This window comes from Myotis daubentonii, chromosome 19 (assembly GCF_963259705.1).
Source record: "Myotis daubentonii chromosome 19, mMyoDau2.1, whole genome shotgun sequence".
In the NCBI taxonomy this organism is placed as follows: domain Eukaryota; kingdom Metazoa; phylum Chordata; class Mammalia; order Chiroptera; family Vespertilionidae; genus Myotis; species Myotis daubentonii.
The window spans coordinates 5,973,086-5,995,083 of NC_081858.1; the positions used below are offsets into that span (position 1 = coordinate 5,973,086).

General features: G+C 50.7%; 1 protein-coding gene and 1 pseudogene across 1 annotated transcript in view; both read right to left on the reverse strand.

The window, feature by feature from the left end:
• The window catches only part of CCDC60 (coiled-coil domain containing 60), a 107,365-nt gene that overhangs the window by 74,535 nt on the left and 10,832 nt on the right, over positions 1 to 21,998 (reverse strand). The gene's annotated exons all lie outside the window — the stretch shown is intronic.
• LOC132222095 (large ribosomal subunit protein uL18-like) lies at positions 5,965 to 6,985 on the reverse strand (annotated as a pseudogene).

The following is a 21,998-nucleotide window of genomic DNA, read 5'->3' on the forward strand; positions in this document are numbered from 1 at the left end:
GGGATAGTGACAGCAGGACAGGAGTCACTGGCAAGACAGGGAATGGCAGCAGGAACTATAAAGTGAGAAGGGTGCGGCAGAACAGCCCTTTATCACCGCTGTCATTGCACAGAGGCAGAAACGGAGGCTCAGATGGCTAAGTAACTTGCCCAGAGACACACAGCTATGAAGCGTGGGAGTTGGTATTCCTGTCCAGGTCAGGCTGAGACTAGGTCCAAGCTCTAACATTGATTCCCGTGCCTGAAGCATTGAGCCATAGCCTGTTCTTCCAGTAACTGGTGGTTAGTGACCAAGGCCTCAGGCCAATAGCTCAGAATATCTCTAAATCCGGAGAGCAGCCCGACGGTGATGGCGTTTAAGAGAAGATAACGCAGGGCGTATACATGACACAGCGGCTGTGGAAACAGCATGACGGTTCCTTACAAGAAATGAAAACTAGAATTACCATGTGGTCCCGCAGGTCCACCTCTGGGTACATACCCCAGAGAAGCGCGTGTGCTTGTAGTCTTGTGGGAGAAGAAGATATGAAACAAACATGGATTTTGTTGTTATGGCAAGTAGCACAATGGAAACGTCTAGAGCAGTGATGGCGAACCTTTTGAGCTCGGCCTGTCAGCATTTTGAAAAACCCTAACTTAACTCTGGTGCCGTGTCACATATAGACATTTTTTGATACTTGCAACCATAGTAAAACAAAGACTTATATTTTTGATATTTATTTTATATATTTAAATGCCATTTAACAAAGAAAAATCAACCAAAAAAATGAGTTCCCGTGTCACCTCTGACACGCGTGTCATAGGTTCGCCATCACTGGTCTAGGAAGTGCAGTATTACCGAGGGACCTGGCCTGCTGATGACACTTGGAGGGAGGATTGGGAGGGTTTCTTTAGAGAAGTGATTGCTAAATGGGGACCCGGATAATGACAACCATGCCTTTAGTCTTCTGGAAGTGGGAGCGGCTTGTGCAGATGTCTGGAGGTGGGAACATCTGGGTGCATTTAAGACACTATCACTGCCAAAGTAAACAACGTGCACATATTTCATCATAGCATCGCATGTAATAACGCGACGTGACGAGTTACCTGAACATGCATTGGTAGGGACCCAGTGACATGAACCATGGCTCGGTAACACTACTGAATCCTGGGCAGCCATTATAAATAATATATCAAGCTTTTATGCACCGATTCCACTAGGCAAAGATCTCCATGGCGTATTCTTTTTTTAAAAAAATATATATTTTATTGATTTTTTACAGATAGGAAGGGAGAGGGATAGAGAGTTAGAGACATTGATCAGCTGCCTCCTGCACACCTCCCACTGGGGATGTGCCCGCAACCAAGGTACATGCCCTTGACCGGAATCAAACCCGGGACCCTTCAGTCCGCAGGCCAAAGCTCTATCCCAAGAGCCAAACCGGTTAGGGCCATGGCATATTCTTAAGTTTAAAAAAGTTCTACATGTGGCAGAACCCCATTTATGACCAACAAAATTATCCTGAAAATAAAGTGTGTGTAAAGATTCATATATATGCATTCATTCCTATAGAGAACGGGTGTGGGAGGAGCCATATAAGAATATTACCTGTGGAGATGGGAGATGGACAGGAAGTGATAGTCAAAGAAGTCTTTGCTTTTTTTTTAATGCATGTATAGCAGTTGCCCTTTTGGCAACAGATTTCATTTACAACTTTTGTCATTAAAAATAATGGACAGTAAACATCCCACATGCTCATTATAGAAAAATCTAGCAAGTGCTAGAAGGTATAGACCGTAAGTTTCAGATGAAGCGAGCCAGAGGTCTTTTGTTTCTTTTTAGCCGCTCTCTCAGGGCTCCTGGGAACAGAGGAGCTTCTCGCAGGCCTCAAACGTTTGCCTTGTGTGTGGTGCAATCACGGGGCAGAGTTCAGCGTTTTTCATCAAAAGCTGCTTGTCTGGTAGACAATGTTGTTTTTCCTCACCTGCCTGAACAAGGCTTTGTGGGAAGTGGCTGTGCAGAGTGAAAGGCTGTATCGTTTGAATGAGAAAGAGAGAGAGAGAGAGAGAGAGAGCACACGCAAGAGCCAGCAGGTAGATGGGGTGATTCTGGAGAATTCTGTATAGAAAGCTGCCCTGTGTCTCCCAACACCAGCTTTCCCCCAAATACCTGGCACCATACAGATTGGACCTTCCGGAGGGAGGGGCGTCAGAATGCTCGGACGGACAGTAATAGCAGAGAAGTGGGCACGGGCTGCGTTGTAATTGCCTTCCTGTTGTCGCCTGCATTTGCCCGGCTCTCATTCCTGGGTTGGGCACCATTCACCTCAAGGTTCCTGTCGTGCGGCCATTAAGTCATTTTTTCTCTGATCCTGTCGTTTCTGCCAGACCCTGGCGGGAGACAAGGGCACAGTCTCCGGCACTGGAATGCCGTCACCTGGTCAGCAGCTGCACAATGGCGTCTCCCCAGACTATGGGCTGTGTCCACCGCCCCCCTCCCTCCCCCCCCCCCCCCGCCAGCGAGTTCATCCTGCTGAGGGAGCCCCGCTGGCACTGGTTTAGGAGGAGAGGTCTGGAGAACAAGGTGGGAAGCGGGGGGTGTGAAGAGAAGGGAAAGAGAATGGTGGCCTAGAGGAAACCGTTTCCTGACAATCAGGAAGGATGCTTCTCTAAGAACGTCGCCTATTCCTTTTACTCCCCAGCAGGAGAGAAAAGCAGAACTTCCCCAGACAGGGTCTAATTGTCATCGGAAATAAATGGTTGAGAACAGGGCGATTCGGGGGCTGCCGACCACACAAAGGTGAGGTGGGAGGGCTGGTCCCCGTGACCAGTTTCCAGCAGCTGGACTGTGGCCGAATAGAGGATGCCGGTCAGCCTGTGACAAAGCACCAAGGAACCGAAGGCTTATCTCCACTTTGGGGGTCAGAACCCACTCATCCAACAGATACAGGTGGCTGCTCTGGGGATATCAGAGGGAGTGAAGCCAGTATCCCAAGCTGAGCAACCAGTGGCAAAGAGATGACCAAGCCCAGAACCAGCACCTCTGGAGACCCCCCACACAGGCAGGCAGAAGCCAGGGCGGGTCCTTGGATGAAGTTAAGTCATTGGTGTTGGTGTTGGCCGGGATGGCACGGCCGTCTCCTCCCGGCTCCGGCTCCCTGAGCTGTAGTGAGCAATTTGACTTTCAGCCTTGATCGGCTGACAGTGACTCCGAGTATTAATTTCTTTTCGAGCTGGAGTACGTTACAGCCAGCGGAGGGGATGGAGTGGGAACCACCGGATACAGAAACCCGTAACCGGGCTGCTTTATTAGCGGTAAAGCCGTGGTGAGAGACGAGGCCGGGCTGTGCCCCTGTAATGAAGCAGACGCCGAACCCCCAATGAAGTACCTTTCATTTTGCAGCCGGGCATGTGACACCTTTCTCTCCCTCTCCCTCGTCTGCATGGGATCTCTTTAAAGATGTCTCTTTAAAGCAGCCAGACAGAGAGATGACAGAGAAACCCAGACACCCAGCTCTCTCATCGGCCTATGAAACGGTCACCCATCTCATGCACGGGCCCTCCTGTATGGCTTGTGTCTTTTTTAGGCTGTGTTTTATTCAGGGATCCGAGGTCAGCAGAAATAGAATGCAGTCACCCAACTCAAGTGAAAAATAAAGGAAGGAATCTAATGGCAGGGAAGCTCAGCTGCCTGCCTGTCTCTGGGGCTCTTCAGAAAGGCTCAGAGCTGCCTTTTCCGCATGTCTGGTTCTTTATTCTTCCTCTCAGCATCCCGGCTCCTTCTGTTCCCTGACGGAGCCTAGAAAAGCTGTGCCGAGATGGTGCTCCCGACCGTGGGGATCATCGGATACTCGATGGCTATCTGGATCAGTGCCCAGAGTCCAAATTCCCAGGTAAGAGACTCTGATTGGTGCAGCCTGGATTGGGCGCTTTCCTCTGTCCAATCGTGTAGCTTGGAGGGTGGGGCTCTGGCTGTGGAGCTTCCCAGCTCAGAAGCTGGGAACGTGTGGCTGGATCCAGAATGACGGCTTGAGAACTTCCAGAAAGGGATGCTTTGGTGGCAAAAGCAGATCTGGACTCCAACCCCTCCCATATCCCGCACATCAATCACCGTCCGCATCTGGACGCAGGTGAGTCGCTGTGCATCACGATGGCAATTAAATCCGCCTCTGATCGTTCGCACACTTCACTGTGAATACTTTCAGGGGAGACCTGGTCTGCATCACACTTCATTGAGGGCCCACTATGTGCCAGGCATTATGTGATTATTAGAGTGTCTGGTCGCAGACTTGCAGCGGGGATGAAGTAGGATGCTGACCCACCGCTGCCACGCTGTCCTGTGCCTTCTCTTTAATCCTGTCGTCAGCAAAGCCAGGAGCAGTGCCCCCAGTCAACCCTCACTGATGGCAGTGGGGCTGCCAGTGGCTCCAGACGCAAGCCCTGGCCATTCCTCAGTCAAGCCCAGTCCTCCCACCGCCTCCCTGGGTGCCCAGCCCATGAAGCCTTTGGGCGTCCTCCACCTGGAAAATGATGTCCTGTATATCATCACTTCAGCTTAATTGCGAGAGGCTTGGAGGACACCCCGCACAGGGTGCTTTTACACAGGCCTGTTAGGTTGGCATATGCGTTTCATGATCTGTGGCCATCCGCAGGCACGGCTATTTTTAGTTTCCTAGCAAACGTTTGGACTGGCTCCTGTTACGTTGTTTTTTCTCCCCTTCATTGCCTGATTGGCCACTATCTGGTGTGACCTCGCCAGGCCCAGCTGGGGGTTTCCAGAATGAATGGAGGGCGGCTGGATAAAGCAGGTCGTCTGACGACTGTGCCCCTCCGGTCCTGGCCCCACCAGGATGCATTGGCTCTGGACTGAGCATTAATTATTACCGACATCTTAGATGAGTGGCTTGTCATCAAGTACAGAGGGGGGGTGTCATCCTGGGCCCGGCTCTCTGCGCATGTCCAGCGAGCCCGCTGCCTGCTGCTTGACAAGCCTGTGTCAAGCTTGGCCCGTGCATCGGGCTTTGCCTGTGATGTTGTCCGGGCTTGTGCTGGGGAGTTTGGCAGCAGAAATCAATTTCAGCAATGCACTGTCACAGGTTGGAGGCAGATAACATTTCAGCCATGTCCTGGGAGGCAGGTGCAGTATTTGTGAAGAGCGTGGACAGACCTGGGTTCAAATCCCATCTCTGACACTTATGAGCTCTATGGCCAGTTACTTAACCTGTTACAAAGATTAATCGAGATACTTAGCACAGTGGCTGGCAGATAGGAAGCATTTCTTTATGCTCCTTGGCAAGCATTTAAGAGCCGGTGTTCACAGTTAGTTACAGTTGATGTAGGAGAAAATGTGTCGAGGTGGAATGGAAAGACTTTGAAACCAAACTGCCTGGGTTTGATTCCGAGATTTCCCCATTTGCTTTGGAAGGAATCACACTAAATAGCTAATGACTCCTGCTTCTGGGGTAAGAGCCGGTCTGGGGTGATGGTCACAGATATTCTGATCTTATTTGTAATATTGTGACTGTTTACGAGGTTTGTGTGTTTATGTTATAATTTGTGCATGTAAGACACTGGGGATAAAAAGGAAACAGAACTGGTTACTTGAGTTTCCCAGATGTCTGTGGGCCACAGAGACGAGGTTTTATGATATTTGGAAAGTCATGCTGCGTCTCCGTCTCCGCCTCTTGTGACTTGGGTGGAACACTGAGGGGATAGTCCCCATGCAGCTAGTCTGGTGGCAGCCCGCAGACCCTCCTGGGCCCAGAGCACAGTAAAATCTTTCTCTCGCCCCAAGTCCTTGCAGCTACAGACCCCACTGCCTACGGAGTGGCCCCTTTGGGGAGTACACAGGGGCAATGGCTTGAAGGGTAGGCACCGAGGGAGGATTGAGAACGAGCCGAGCAAGGCCAGCATCCTGCACTGCCGTCTGCCTCGGGCTCAGGGCAGTCCCCTGAGTTGTTTTTTTTTTTTTTTTTTATCTGTTTGCCTGATAAGTTTATTGTCTCTCTTCTGGAAAATCTTCATAGAAAATTATGGTTTGGTTTATTAGCTCTCAGCAGCCCGCTCCTGAGCTCTGAGGAAGCTTCCTTTCTTCTGAGCTACCCGATCTTTCTTCTGGGCAAGAGACATTTGGGGACGGTTCCCCCTCTTCTTTTTAACTTCTTTCTTAGGCGTCTTCTCAAAGACTGGGTTCTCTCCTATAGCAGCATGAGCTTTCTCATACATCGCCTCCATCGTGTCTGGAGTTACATTGTTCTTTATATACGGAGAGAACCGTTTCTTGTAAGCATCTTCATCTTCTCCCATTAGATAACGCATATAATCTGCAACGTTCTGGCCCATGATGTGCTTCCAATGTACTTCTGCATTGAATTCCTTGCTTTCTGAATCTTAGCCAGGGAATCGTTTGGTACTGTGAGGCATAGACAGGCCTCCATCCACAGCTCCCTTCAGGGCACCCCAAACTTTGTTTCCAGTGGTAGTTCTGGCAAGCCCTGCGTCCAAGTAGCAGGTGAAGGCACCAGGTTGACCATCGATGCTTTCCACATTATATTCATCTCCAGTCACCTCCACCTGGCCTTCATAGATCTCGTCCATGCAAAACTACCGAGACCCCTACGGGCCAGCAGCAGGCCAGGACAATATGCTGCAGCATAATTTGTCAGGCCAACCTTCACACCATACTTGGGGAGTTCATGAGCATACGCTGCACAAAATATCGTATCTCCTTCTATACGGGCATAAGCGATCTGACAGATGATGTCTCTGTTGGTGACGCGGACGATCATCCTGTATTTAGGTGTGTTGTACTTATTTTTATCCTGGATGACCAAGCGTTTCCGGGCACAGCAATCAGTTTTACCCTCTCGCCATCTTCTGAATTTCACTTGGAATCGCTTGAAGTAGGCCTTATTCTTGACAACTTTCCCAAACCCCATCCTGCGGAAGAGAGACCCGCGGCCGCGGCTCGCCACAGACCTGTAGGCCTAGCCTAACTCTGGTGGAGAAATAAAGACCCCTGAGTTCTTTGAGAGCAAAGCCTTGGAGCTGAGGACACTCACTGCGGACAGCCCAGCCGCTGACAGAGCCGTGGGCCTGGCCATTTCTGCCCAGCGTGGGACTCCGCCTGCGGCAGCCTTTGCTCTGGAGCCTCCACCGGGCGGCGGAGACCTTCTCAGAGCGGCACTGCAGCCGGACACTCTTTCCACACAGTCCCCATCCTCCCCTTTTCCCAGGTGTCCGACCTCCTCACGCGTGGTCTCAGGGCTTGCCCTGCTTAAAACCCTCCCCCCTTAAACTATCACGCGCAGCAGCCAACAGGTCTCTTGCCCTCGCACAACCGTCTCAACGATGGGAATGCTGCTGCTTCCCCAAGGACCCTCGTGGACGTGGCTGCCTGTTCCTCCGGCCACAGTGAGCCAGTTCCTTCGTTCTGCTGTAGTGGCCGCCTGCAGGCATTCCTGGGAAGGCGGACAGGAGGAAGAGCCCCTGGGGAGTAAGGCAGCTTGGGAAAACCCAGTCTTCAGCTTGGGAGGGATACTCTTCACCGGGGTAACAGCAGATGGGCGTCTTCGGAGGCAGGTCGTCATGAGATACAGAGGACGTGTGTCCAGCGTGCGGATCTGGGCGGGGGAGGCGGTGTCCGGGCCCTCTTCCCACACAGTCACATTCCTTGGTAGAATGTGACCTTCCCGCCTGATCACCACTTTGCTCTTTTTTGCCACAGGAAAGCCAGGAGAAGAGGCATTTTTTAGGTGACAATAGGCAAGTTAATTAGGCGGCTCTCCATGCCCCAGACTTTACCTGAAGAGCCCTGAGGGAGGGGTGGTCAGTGCAGGAAGGAGCTGGGGACTTGATTCCTTTTGAAAACTGGCCCCCAGCCCCTCCCCACCCCCACACACCCCACATTCCACGTGCACCAGGAGCACATGAGATTCAAATGACATCAGAGCTACTTCCCTGAAAGCTCCACTGCCGTCCACTCTACAGAAAAATGTCTTCATCGTGCACAGGGAGCTGTTCGGGCCAAGGAGGACACTTTCCCGGCTCCGAGCCCACACCCATGATCCCGACTGAGTCAAACCCAGCCCTCAGCGAGCTCCCCAGAGCGCTCACGCAGAGCCTCGGGGACACATCTGCTTGCCGCGCTGAGGGGCGGGGCCCAGGAAAGAAGGCCAAGGGGTTCTTTCAGGGGAACCAGCTGGAGTGAGTCAGTGGGGACAGAACAATGGTGTACGAGCTTGGGAGAGAGACCGTGTGTGTGTGTGTGTGTGTGTGTGTGTGTGTGTGTGTGTGTGTGTGTAAGAGCTGACTGTGCCATTCCCTTCCCGTCCTGTGCTCCGTGATGTCACATGGGGCATGGAGATTAGTGACAGTGGGAGTATTTGTAACAGAAATTGGCAAGCATTACAAACTCGGGTTTTGGGGGCAAAGATTTCTGGCCGTATAAACCCGTTCCTGAGACGCATTATTCCTAAGCCCTGCCATCCCTGAATAGCATTTCTCATCACAGCCTTTCCTCCCCAATTGTAATCATCCATGTGCAGGGTGGGCAAAAGTAGGTTTACGGTTGTGAGTATGTGAAACAGAGTTTATTCTTGTACTACTATTTATTAATTATTGTATTGTTTTCCATACAGATAACTGTAAACCTCCTTTTGCTTCAGCCTGTATTTATTATTTCTACAATGTCTCCTTTCCTAGCACTACCACGTACTACTTCTGAAGTGGGGCAAGTTTTCTCATCTATAAAATGGGGATAAGAAGAGCCTCAAATCTTACAGGGTAGTTGTTTCGTGGTTGCCATGGAGGAGTGGTGAAATATATTGTGTTTAATGTTTTAATATAACTCGTCTTCACAGTTACCCAGGGACATAGATATTGTGATCCACACGATGAAGGGGAGCCCCCAAGATGTTAAGTAACTGGATGAGAGTGTCACAGCCAGTAAGTGGCAGAGGCAGGACTTGAACTCAGGGCTTTTTGGGATTCCAGGGCCTGTGTCTAACTCCTGCTGCAGCATCTGTCTTCTCCCTCTGGCAAGTCAGCTTCCCACTACTCAGCCCTGGGCAAGCACAGGTGTTCTGCCAGGAGCAGACAAAGATGAAGTTTTCCTCATTTCCTTCAAAGAAACCTTTCTTGCCTCAAAGAGAGAACAAGAAAGGAATTGGTTTAAGTTCATTTGGAATTCCGAGTTCATTATCCACGCCCTTAAACCTGTCTAGATGACAAATGCAATGTGGAAAATGTACTCCATCACCCGCATTTGGTCTCTGCAATATCATAACGGGTCTATTTTAGAAACATCTGGATGGCTCGGAGAGGGGCCAAGCCAAGCTTTTCTTAATGAGGATTTGTGGACGTGAAGGGGGACCCCCTCCATTTTACCGATGAGCAAACCGAGACCCCCCAACTTTGTCTAAGGTTATATGAATTGGGGGTTGCAGAGCTGGGGTCTTGTGGACATTGAGAAAAAAGATGAAAAAAAGACACCCACTAAGGAGGGCTCCTAGTTGCTAACGGGGCTCAAATAAAAAAGCAGAGCCTAGCAGCCGTTTCTGCACGGGGGCCGCTCACGCTAACTGCACTTCATAGAGAAGCTTCTACACTAAACTGCCTGCTTCTGTGCCAAACTGCTGCCCGTTCTGGGTTTCTACCATCTGAGCCAGCCCTGATAAAGGAGTTCCTGGACCAATAGGACTGAGACTTTCCCCATCCAGTCAGAGCTCGGCATCTCCAACCAATCAGAGTGGCTCTATACTGACCAATCAGAACAGTGCCTTTGGATCAATCAAACTGTGAGGATTCAGAGTCTTCATTTGCATGAGAATGGACCAACCAGGGACCAGGGGCGGGGACTTCTGTCCATATAGCCTAGCTCCCCTCTGGCACCAGGAGCACTCTTTTCCTTTTCACCAAAGGATGGAAACTGCATCTCCCCATCTGAGCTGAAACACCAAGGACAGAGCACAAAGCAGACCCCGAAGAGCAGAGCTGCCCAGCCAGAGGGGCGTGATCCCAGAGCTGCCAGGCCCAGAGCCGCTCTACAGCCATGCTGTGTTCATGGCAATGCTGTGTTCATGGCAATGCTGTGTTCACGGCCATGCTGTGTTCGTGGCCATGCTGTGTTCATGGCCATGCTGTGTTCATGGCCATGCTGTGTCCATGGCAATGCTGTGTTCACGGCCATGCTGTGTCCATGGCAATGCTGTGTTCATGGCCATGCTGTCACAATTGAGCTGCTTTGCACTGAATCAAGTTTCCTTCTTCACTGGGGATTCTTGTTGGTGTGCAGTTGGCACCAACAACCATCGGTTGACAGTCTAAACCAGCCGTGGGCAAACTACGGCCCGCGGGCCGGATCTGGCCCATTTGAAATGAATAAAACTATTGAAAAAAAAGACCGTACCCTTTTATGTAATGATGTTTACTTTGAATTTATATTAGTTCACACAAACACTCCATCCATGCTTTTGTTCCATTGTGGCCCTCGAGTCAAAAAGTTTGCCCACCCCTGGCTAAACTCTTACGAGTGTGGTTTCAAGCCCACCACACTGCTTTGACTTTGGCAGAAATTGCTTAATATGGTGCGAGGCACATGGTCCCACATGAATAAGCATGTGAGCAGTTTGCCGCGCGCTTCTCATGATGTGCCTTAACTCTGATAAGCAGGGCTGGTCTGATGAAGACCCCCATCTGCTGCTGAGGGAACTGAGGCTCAGAGAGGTTAAGGAACTTCTCAGGATCACAAAACAGCGGGTGGAGCTGAAGGGGAGTGGAACCCAGCTTTGCCTTAGGTCCGTTGGCCACAACCATCTCCTCTTAAGCACCAGGATAAGAACCACAATTGTTTGCAGATTATGTGCTAGGCTTTTTTTTTTTTTAAATCCTCACCTGAGGATATGTTTGGTAATTTTAATATTTTTCTTTTAGGGAGAGAGAGAAACACTGATTGGTTGCCTCTCATATGAGCCTTGACTGGGGATCAAACCCACAACCTAGATATGTGCCTGACTGGGAACTGAACCCGCAGCCTTTTGGTGGATAACGCTCCAACCGAGCCACCCGGCTAGGGCTGTCTAGGCATCTCATGACTGGAACGAAATTGGAGGCGTAGTCTGAGCTCCCCATTTAGCACTGGGGAGTAAAGGTTGCTCTGGGGTTGGGTCAAGGTCAGTCACCTTGCTCGCATTTCAGTATTTTATAGACACCGGCGTCCACTCTGCAACTTAAACCTGACATTGTCCTCTCCGCCTGATTCCAAATTTTCCAGAGGTCACATACAATCATCATAATCTTTTGTGGTATTTGGACTCTGTAGATAAATCCCTGCAATTTTCTTGATTTAAGCCCCTCCCCCCCTGCTCCCACTGACCACAGACATCCCTGGGGGGCGGGGGGGCGGGTCTTGCATTTTTTTGTTAATTATCTCAAGTACCTATTTTGCTGATTTATAGGCACAACCTCACAATCTTGTTCTCCTAGAGAAGGAATCAATTCTCTAGTGACAGCTGCTTAATGAAGAAATATGAGGATGTTTCCAGAAATGGAGCCAGGCAGGGACCGTCAAGGCACCCAACCTCCAGCTATGAGGCTCTGGCTGATTACAGAGCTGCCCACATGCTTGAAACCAAACGGGTGGAGCGAAGTGTTTGCGCGCATGCCCCACCCCACATCTGCATTTCAGCTTCCCAGTCCAGGCTGATGGTGCGATGTCACAGACGTCGCTGAGATGGGCAGGGAGGACGGAATGCTCCACCCAGGAGGCCCCTTTAAGTAGATTTCAGAACCTTCAAGTACCATTTTTAAAGAGCTGTGCCGAAAAGAACCTTCTGTCACCCATCCCACTGTGATTCGTGTCGGGACTGCTGCCTCGTAAATGAGGTACAAGGTGTCACCTTTGCTGCGGACTTCTTTTCACAACCCACTGTGACATCCTGGATCCGTTCCCAGACCTGAGTGACCATGGCAATTCATTATCATGACAACTTAAACCATGTCCCAGACCAGGAGGGTCCCAGCGGCGCAACTTTGCCAAGAGCTTTGCAACAATGCATGATTGTATTTCACATGCTTTTCTCAATTCATTATGGATACTGTGGGTTAGAGAGAAATTGAACTTCAAAATTGGAGTGTGTTGTTTGGAACTAAGTGCAGGGGTGGGCGTGGGATCAGGCAGAGGGTGGGCAGGTCTCTGCAGGTTCAGGCAGGTGGAGTGACCAGGGTTTCTGATGGGGTCTCAGGCTGGGTCTGGCCTGGCCTTGCTGGTGTTCGATAGAGAGGGGCCGGTAAACGTATAGGAGTCCCCAGGCCGACGCCACTCACTCGTACTCCCTGCCTGCACCTGGAAGGCATTTAACTTTGAAATCCTTGCTTTCAGGAAGTGGATCAAGAGACAAATGTCTTCAGAACAGCAGCAGCACTTATGCATGCCCTTGGCTGACCTCTGGATGACATTCATTCATTCATTCATTCATTCATTCATTCATTTATTCGACAACCATTTACTAGCATCTACTTAACGCCCTGGTGCTGGGTACCGGGGAGGGAGAGGACAATAGTAATGAACACTTGGTGATGGTTACTACTCGCTTCAACACTGACCCACTGATCATCATTACGATCCCCTAAATACTAGTGCTGTCCCCCTTTTGTGGATGGGGACTCGGAGGCTCAGAGAGGCGAAAGGACCTGCCTGTGGTGGCGCAGCTGGTGCGTCCGTGTTCTTAACCACCACACGTCACCCTCCTCTGGCAAGACTGATGCCCGATGCCCGGGGGAGCTCACGTTAGCTTTCCAGGACTCGCTGGGCTTGGCACTCTCCTGCCTCTGAACCTCATCTGTTCCGCAGGTTTGAGAAAACACAGTGAGATGCAAGTGTTTCTTACTCCAGTGAGACAGACAGCTCCTCCCGCCCACTGAGGGATGCCATTTGTCAGCCCCCCACCCCCCACCAAATTGTAATTTTCACCCCTTGCTGGACTTAAAGGGAGGCTGTTCGGCTGCGCATTGTAAATCTTTTTAACACCTTCCCCAGTGTCTTTCCAAATATGGCGACTTCTCAGGCCTGGATTTCACGTCTGTTCCTCCAGCTGAGGCAAGAAAGGCCCCATATAAGGCCAGGCCCGTGTGGCTTTCATCTCCTTGTACAGACGCGCCTGAATTCTGCAGCCGAGGCCAGTTCCGTCGGCTGATAAGTCATTCGTGCTGGGAGGCTGACACTTCACCTTTCCCCAGTTCTTCCTCTGTCTCCGAAAAGAACAGGTTTTGTCTTTCTCTCCCTCCCTCGCTTCTTTCTCCCCTCAGGATGCTCATTAGGAAACATGAGAGGAGAGGAGGAAAAAGAAGGCCGAGTGACCGGGGTAGCACGGGGTCAGGACAATAAGATGGCGAGTAGGTGCGGTTCGCCGGACGGAGGAACAGGTGCAGCTCCGCCACGTTAACTGAGCGCAGGGCGTCTCCATGGAAACCCAGGTTGGGCACACTGATGAACTCGCGTTAATTACACGGAAATCTCCGCACTGGAAAACGGTGCTCCGGTCGCTGCTGCTGGCAAACCGAACTCCAGGTGGCTTCTGCCTGGTCGCAGATTCTAAGCTCAGAGTCTGAGGGTGTGATTCTTAGTGGTTGGCAGGAGTGATGCCCTGTGCCTCTTCCCCGGCCACCTGGTCTGTCCCCGCAACCCCCCTGGACCGCCCCGGGACCCAGCAGCAAAAGGGTTAACAGGTGGCTGGAGTCCCTGCCACAGTGATGGCGAGATCTTCATACCCTTTACTCCTCCTCAGCCATTACTGGGTGGGAAAAGGGAGGCTCAGGCAATAGCGCCAGGCGAGGAGGTGGCAGGTCTGGGGCTGGAGCCCAGGCAGCCTTGCTCTAGAGCTCCCTCCTCACCCCATCTTTCCCCTCCCCCCTCCTCCTTCTTCCCCTCCTTCGCTTCCTCCTTCTTCAGCATCTTCACTGTGAAATGCTATGCGATTCACACACCATCCGACTCATCCATTTAAAGTGTACAGGTCAGTGGTGTTTCGTATATTCACAGATATGTGCCACCATCACCACAGTCCATCTGAAAACATGTTCTTTTGCTGAAAAAACAACAACAAAACCTCTTCAGATATCAACCCATTATCCTAGTCGCCCAGCCCCTGGAATCTCCCAGTCTTTCTGTCCCTATAGATTTTCCTATGCTGGACATCGCATATAAGCAGAACGATACAATATGTGTCCTTTGTGTCCAGCTTCTTTCGCTGAGCAGACTGTTTTCAAAGTTCATCCATGTTGTAGCAGGTGTCAGGACTCTGTTTTTTTTCGTGGTCAAGTAATATTCCGTCACGTGGATGTGTCACACCTTGTTTATCCATTTGTCAGCGGATGGACAGAGCCCACATGTTGACCTCTCCAGCGTATAAGCTTACTGAAGGTCACAGTCAAGGGCGAACTCAGGACTCAGACCCAGGTCTGCTCCTCAGCTCATGCACACAGGCACTGAGATGGATCTCTCGTTCCATATGGTTGAGCAAAGATGTGACGCTCCTGCACGGCAGACTCAGAGTGTGGGGTCCCTGGGGCTGTCGGATGTGGGATTACCGCATAGGAAGGGAAAGCTGTGAGTCACGTGGAGGGACCTGGGAGAGCAGAGACTTGAGGTACAAGGCCTTGTGTGAAAGGTGGGGGTGGGCTGACTGCAGAGGGCGGGACCCTGAGCCTCTCTGTGCGTTTCCTCTTCCGTCATAGGGAGATGACAACAGTGCTCACCTGCAGGGTTGTTTGGGGCTAAATGAGTTCATTTTTGCACACGTGGTTGGACTAGTGCCCGGCTCACAGCGAATACAGTGGGAGTGTCTGCTGCCACTTCTGTCATTACCGGGGCCATCTCCCGGGGTGGCTAACCTTGGTCCCACAGGTGCACCCTCGCTGCCCCACTGTCCTCGCTGTGGACCCCCGTGTTCCTGTAGATGAAATCAGGAGAACGGGCTCATTCTCTGCTGGCTGACTTCAGAGAGCGCTGCTGAGCCATGAAGGCGCCACTGGGAGCTCCCGTACTGGGTGCTGTCTGCAGGTCATTTGTTCCCTTTTATGGGGATGTTGGGGTTCTCTCTGACTACTTACATTTCTTCATGGGGGCTCCCCCCACACTCCCATCCTCAGCACAGTTTCCCTGTCTGCACCTGAGTGGGGCTTCTCAGGACCTCTGTCGGGGGCAAATGGGGTTCATCACCCTGTGCCCACCCTTCACTGCCCTACGAGGTGTGGGTGCAGGATAGAGCAAGGTTAAAGCCAAGGGCTTCCTGGACCAAGCCATCGAACCTCTGTACCCCCAGTTTTCTTATCCTGTCATGGGGATGATATGCTAGAGGAGGAAATGAGCAGGTTCATGAACAGCAGTGAGCCTCTGAGCTCGGTGGGCGCGTGTTCGGTGTCACAGTTCCTGCGAGGCCAGGACCCCCAGCGGGAGGCCTGGTCTTTTAAACATTGTGATCGCAGCCCAGTGCCCTTCCCTGACCAAGCGGACTAGGGGGGCTGCAATTTGTGAGTTTACTGGAGAGGGACTGGCTCTGATCGCCATGGCTGTTGGGCGCCTGCCTGTGTGTTGCCCATCAAAGCAAGCCCCTGCCAGCATCCTAATCACACCCCCCTCCCCCCGTTACTGCCACGCAATCCTGTGTAAAGGGGAACGGATGACACGCAGACAGCACCCACGGTGAAAGCTCCCGCTCGCTTCATTGTTCAGGCAGCGTCCTCTGCTCGCCGCTTCTGAGAACAGGAAGTTAATTGGCAGGGCTGTTTATCTTACTTGGCTTAACCTGTAGATCCCCTCGGCCCTTTAATTTGCAAACATCTCTCGGCATTTCTCTGATCCCACTTTCTTCTAGCGCTTGCCTCTGACCGCAAACCACACACACACACACACACACACACACTCACACACACACACAGTCTACCTTTGTATCATGTGACATAGTGAGAGCAAAATGGGTGGGATTTGATCAGTTTGGAAAGTGAGATCTCTTTACTTGCATTTATAAGTGATTAAGTAAATACAAGTGAGGAAATACAAACAATATGCTTGTGTTTCCTTTTCTCAGACGTTTACCCATTTAATAAGTAGGTCTATCTTCTTCAATGTCCATTCGTGCCAGGGGCATGTGGACCCTTCTCTCATCTGTTGCTTCCTCTCCACCCCCCTGAAGTCACCTCACCAGGGGTGGCCTGGGGTCAGGAAGGAGCATGACCCTTGGCCGCAGACAGGACTGCTGGGTCAAATCTCGATGTATCAGTAATGGTATCGCCGGGACAGTCACCTCATCCCCCCGAGTCTCAGGCTCCCCGTTGGTCAAATGGAGCTGAGTATGCTTGTCGTGGTGGTCCTGAGGATTATGGGAAATGCGTTTCTGAGAGTCTCTCACAGCCCCTCTCACTGTGGAGATGTCCCGCGGCATCCTCGTTTTGTCTGCCTTCCACGTCCGCACGTGTTCTGTTGTCCTCCAGAGCCGGCCTCAGTCTTCACTTCGCTCACACCGGTCCTCCCTGGTTCTCACTTGAACGCCTCTCCGGGGAGCTTTGCTGGAAGCCCTGGGCTAAGCTAGAGGCGCTGCTGCTGTCCCTCCCGTGCCAGCCTGTGCCGGCCTTTCTGCATCACTCCTCGTGCTGAGACGATGTGTCCCATGCGACTCTCCCTCCAGGGCTCACCCAAGGGTGGGGGCTGTGCTCTGCCCACCAGGCTGTGTCAACTACAAGACGCGCCAGCAAAGTTCTCAGAGCAGTTCAGATGTTAACAGGAAGAAAAACTGGAACCAACCCACATGTCCAGCAACAGGCGAATGGGTAAACTTCGATGTGTTCATACGATGGAACACAATTCAACATGAAAGGGACGGAACAGCTGGTATTTCCAACAACATGGATGAGCCTCAAAGACACACGGAGTGGAAGAAGCTACAGGCAGAAGAACAGACCCGTGTGATTCCATTTGCAGGCTTCTCTGTGACTCTAGGTGGCACGCCTGCCTCCTCAGAGCTGCTCAGAACCGGGGGCTCTGCTGGTCTGCACTGCCCTGCCTCCTGAGCCCTCGAGGGGAATTCTTTGGCTTGGGCTCCGTTGGCCTGAAACCCACGTCTACGTAAAAGCAGCGGGTGCCTGGGTGCTTTGTGGTGCTGGCTGAATCAGCAGCAGCAGCACGCGGCTCATGCACGCTTTCCACACAGCTGCGCCATTTCTGCCTTGCACCCCCTGGGCCTTTGTGGCATCCACGCTGTTCCTTTTATATCCATTTGAAGCCAATTCTATGCTTTGTTAAGAACCAGGCTTTGTAAAATGAAGGAATTAGCTGCAACGCCATGGCCTGGTCTATATTAACCAATTGTAACCCGATATCAAGTTCATTATCAAAACAACCCCCCCCCCTTTGCCCGAACCCCTAGGCTCTGTGTCTAGCTGGAAAGAAAGCCTCCCTTTTCTTTGTTAAAGCCGGAACACCAGTCTTCAGAAAAATGGCAGTTTATGCTGAAAAACCCCACACACCCTGACCTGAAACTGCAGGAATTGCGGTCGGTCCTGCCATTTGCAGCTGGAGACACCCTCACACTCCTCTGCTTTTGGTTTAAAACATTCCCTGGGGGAGGAAACCAAGATGGCGGCATAGGTTAACGCCGGAGATTGCTGCCTCGAACAACCACTTCAAAAAACAACTAAAAGACGGAACGGACATCATCCAGAACCACAGGAAGGCTGGCTGAGTGGAAATTCTACAACTAGGAGGAAAGAGAATATCATACCCAGACTCAGAGGAGGCGCAGTGCTGAAGTGAAATACTCAGGTGCGGAGTGCACGCGGAGCAGGCTGGAGGCGGAGGGCGCTGTTGTTGTTTTCAATCGGGAGGGAGTTTCAGACTCTGAGCTCCAGATCTGGGCGAGTCTCTAGGGAACCAGACTCAAACGGGAGAAGCGGGACTGTCTGGCTTCGGTCGGAATTCGAAGGCAGCTTTCTCTCCGAGGTTTGCAGCGGTTGCTGGGACTCTGTGAGGCAGAGCCCCTAGGGATGGAACTGAGAGCAGCTATAACTGCTTGCTCCGGCCCGCCCTGTAGATCCCCGGGGACCCGCCCTGCCCAAGCCCTGCGGAGAGCCATTTGCCGGATAGCCTCAGGCAAAGGCTAGATTAGCACCGCCCTAGAGATCCAGCACAGAAGCTCTCCCACTGCAGACACAGCTGACTCTCAGCCAGTTAGCCTGGAGGTCAAATCACCCCCAGTATTGCCGACAACAATCAAGGCTTAACTACAACAAGACTGCATACAAAGACCACTAGGGGGTGCACCAAGAAAGCATAAAAAATGCGGAGACAAAGAAACAGGACAAAACTGTCAATGGAGGATATTGAGTTCAGAACCACACTTTTAAGGTCTCTTAAGAACTGTCTAGAAGCCACCGATAAATGTAGTGAAATCCTTAAGAAATCTAATGAGACCCTCGATGTTATGATAAAGAACCAACTAGAAATTAAGCATACATGGAGTGAAATAACAAATACTATACAGACTCCCAACAGCAGACCAGAGGAGCGCAAGAATCAAGGCAAAGATTTGAAATGCGAAGAAGCAAAAAACACCCAACCAGAAAAGCAAAATGAAAAAAGAATCCGAAAATACGAAGATAGTGTAAGGAGCCTCTGGGACAGCTTCAAGCGTACCAACATCAGAATTATAGGGGTGCCAGAAGATGAGAGAAAGCAAGATATTGAAAACCTATTTGAAGAACTAATGACAGAAAACTTCCCCCACCTGGTGAAAGAAATAGACTTACAGGTCCAGGAAGCGCAGAGAACCCCAAACAAAAGGAATCCAAAGAGGACCACACCAAGACACATCATAATTAAAATGCCAAGAGCAAAAGACAAAGAGAGAATCTTAAAAGCAGCAAGAGAAAGACAGTCAATTACAGACAAGGGAATACCCATACGACTGTCAGCTGACTTCTCAACAGAAACTTTGCAGGCCAGAAGGGAATGGCAAGAAATATTCAAAGTGATGAATACCAAGAACCTACAACCAAGATTACTTTATCCAGCAAAGCTATCATTCAGAACAGAAGGTTAGATAAAGAGCTTCACAGATAAGGAAAAGCTAAAGGAGTTCATCACCACCAAACCAGTATTATATGAAATGCTGAAAGGTATCCTTTAAGAGGAAGAAGAAGAAGAAAAAGGTAAAGATACAAATTATGAACAACAAACATGCATCTATCAACAAGTGAATCTAAGAATCAAGTGAATAAATAATCTGGTGATTATAATAGAATCAGGGACATAGAAAGGGAATGGACTGACTATTCTTGGGGGGGAAAGGGGTGTGGGAGATGCGGGAAGAGACTGGACAAAAATCGTGCACCTATGGATGAGGACAGTGGGTGGGGAGTGAGGGCGGAGGGTGGGGCGGGAACTGGGAGGAGGGGAGTTATGGGGGGGAAAAAAGAGGAACAAATGTAATAATCTGAACAATAAAGATTTAATTTAAAAAAAAAACCAACATTCCCTGGGCCACTCCATTATCAGTGTTGTCTAATGATCGCTCTATTTACCTAAAGTCCCACATTACAGATCAGGCCATTGCCATCCAGGGCGGACGAGAACAGCGATGACTCTGAGTCTGTGGGATGCGATGGCCTGAAAGGCTGCCTCCCTGGTGTCCAAGTGGCCAGGCTGTCTCTAGGGGTTTTGCTTTCTCTTTTGAAACAGATGGAATTGTTACAATAATTAAAGAAGCTGAAAGGAAGTATAGAAAGAGCTAGCACATAGTAAGTGCATTTATACAAAGGGGAAGGGTGGAGAGAGACAGGGAGGAGGTGGAGGGAGAAGGGAGAGTAAGAAGAGAGAGAAAGGAATTTAGAGAGAGTTTTTTATTTTTCCTGAATCAGGGCTGGCTGCCTAGAGGTGTCTGACCTCTGATACCCCCCCCCCCCACTTTCATTAAGGCCCCTACCATGGATTAAACACAGGTCTTTTCCGGGCTGTAAGTGGCTGTCTTCCTTCACAGGCAGACAAAGGGCAATGGGGTTTGACGTCCTTTCAAGTCAGTTTGCAGTAGGACTGCGCTCTAATATCACAGAGGAGGAAAAGGGACACTGTTTGGTGAGTAGCCAGGAGAAGGCTGATTGGATGCGACGTCTGTGGACAGCGTGACGTCCTCCCCACAATGCTCCTAGCTGCTGGTGAGCTCAGAAGGTGTGGGCGCTGAGCAAGTCCGGCCGTGGGAGCGACGTCTGCAACTGAGTTTGGATGCTTGGGAGGGAAGCCAGGCCTCCTCCCGGCAAATAGTGCCGCTCTGGGTATTGTGGGGAGGAGGGGTGGGGCAGAGAATGGGTCTTTGGGGCTTGGCTTCTCCATCACACACGTCATTTTGGTCTCTGAGCCTCAGTCTTCTTCTCTGCAAAATGGAGGTGATTACACCTTCCTCACAGGGTATCAAGGTAGTGTTTGTAAGTCACCCGGTGCACTGAAACCTCAGTTAATGGTAGGATGACAAGACAGGTAGGATAGTAGAGACCAAGCAGCCAAGATTCTGCAGGCATCAAACTGCAGGTAGCTCTACGAGAATACCCCCCCCCCCACCGCCATTCCCAATTCTTACCACTTGAAAAATCTACAATTATTCATATGGAAAGGACAAATAATACAAAAATGAATAAATAAATCATACTACAAGAATAAATTGTAAGCCTACTTTTGCTTATCCTTGAATATATTTATATATGTAAAAATCTAATATGCTAATTATCCCTCCAATCATTCAACCGTTTGACCAGTTGCTATGACACGCACTGACCACCAGGGGGAAGATGCTCCGACTGGTAGGCTAACTTGCTGCTGGGGTCTGGCTGATCGGGACTGGGTGAGATGGGCTGGACACGCCCAGGAGCCCTCCCACGGTCCCTCTCCAGCCCTGATTGTGTACAGGTGGGGTCCCTCGGCTTGGCCTGCACCCTCTCGCAATCTGGGACCCCTCAGGGGATGTTGGAGAGCTGCTTTCGGCCCAGTCCCCGAAGGCCAGGCAGAGGGATCCCACTGAGCCTCTAATATATATATCTCCCCATGAATGTTGGCATTATATGACAGAACGTGGCAGGGAGGGCGCTGTGAGGATGTCCATAAAACACTAAGAGGTGGAGTAACGATCATAAATCCACCTTGGTTACTATTCTGAATCCAGCCTTTCCGGGTATTATCTTGAATCTTCACAAGATTCAATTACAGGTGAGAAAACTAGGCATCAGAAAAGTGAAGCAGAGACATGGAGGTCACGGAGCAGGCAGGCAGCAACAGGGCCCAACCGATCCATGGCCCAGGCGCTGCCAGTCAGCCTGGCGTGAGTTTGTCTGGTCAGCCAAGGAAACTCAAGAATTATCTTTTACTGAAGCAGTTTCAATCTCACACTCTGGAGCTGCAGGAAGATGGGCTGTTTATTGGTTTGGGGAAGAAAGGGGGAAGGTGAAGAGGCTATTTGGGGTTACGGAATGGTCCGGGCTTCAGACCCTGGTTCCCATGGACCTTGTGGCATGCTCCCCCCCCCCCCCCCCCCACCTATCATTTCCTTCCCCTCTGAGGATGGCAGATTCTCGTTCTCTCAGATTCCTTGCTACCTGTTAATAAGCATTGCTTCCTGTGTTCTGAAAGGCCTCTTTTGAAAGGTCTAAAAATATCAGAGAAGCAGTTTGATTAGCAGAGGATAAAATCAGCTCATAAGCGATGGCAACATAGGCGACAGTCATGTGCTAATTGCCACTGGGGCATTTTCCTCAAGGGCTCTTGGAAATGCAATGTTTTAGTCATGCTACCCTTTTGGCTGGCTTTGCCTGAATGCATAAAAAATGATCAGCGTGAGAGTCATCATCGCTGGAAATGTCAGTATTTAAATGTTGTAATCTTGATATTTGGGAGCCGATGGCTTCCCTCCCTAGTGGAACCGTGAAGAGATAACATTTAATGAGCACTTACTATGTGCCAGGGGCTGTGCGTGGCATTATCTCAAT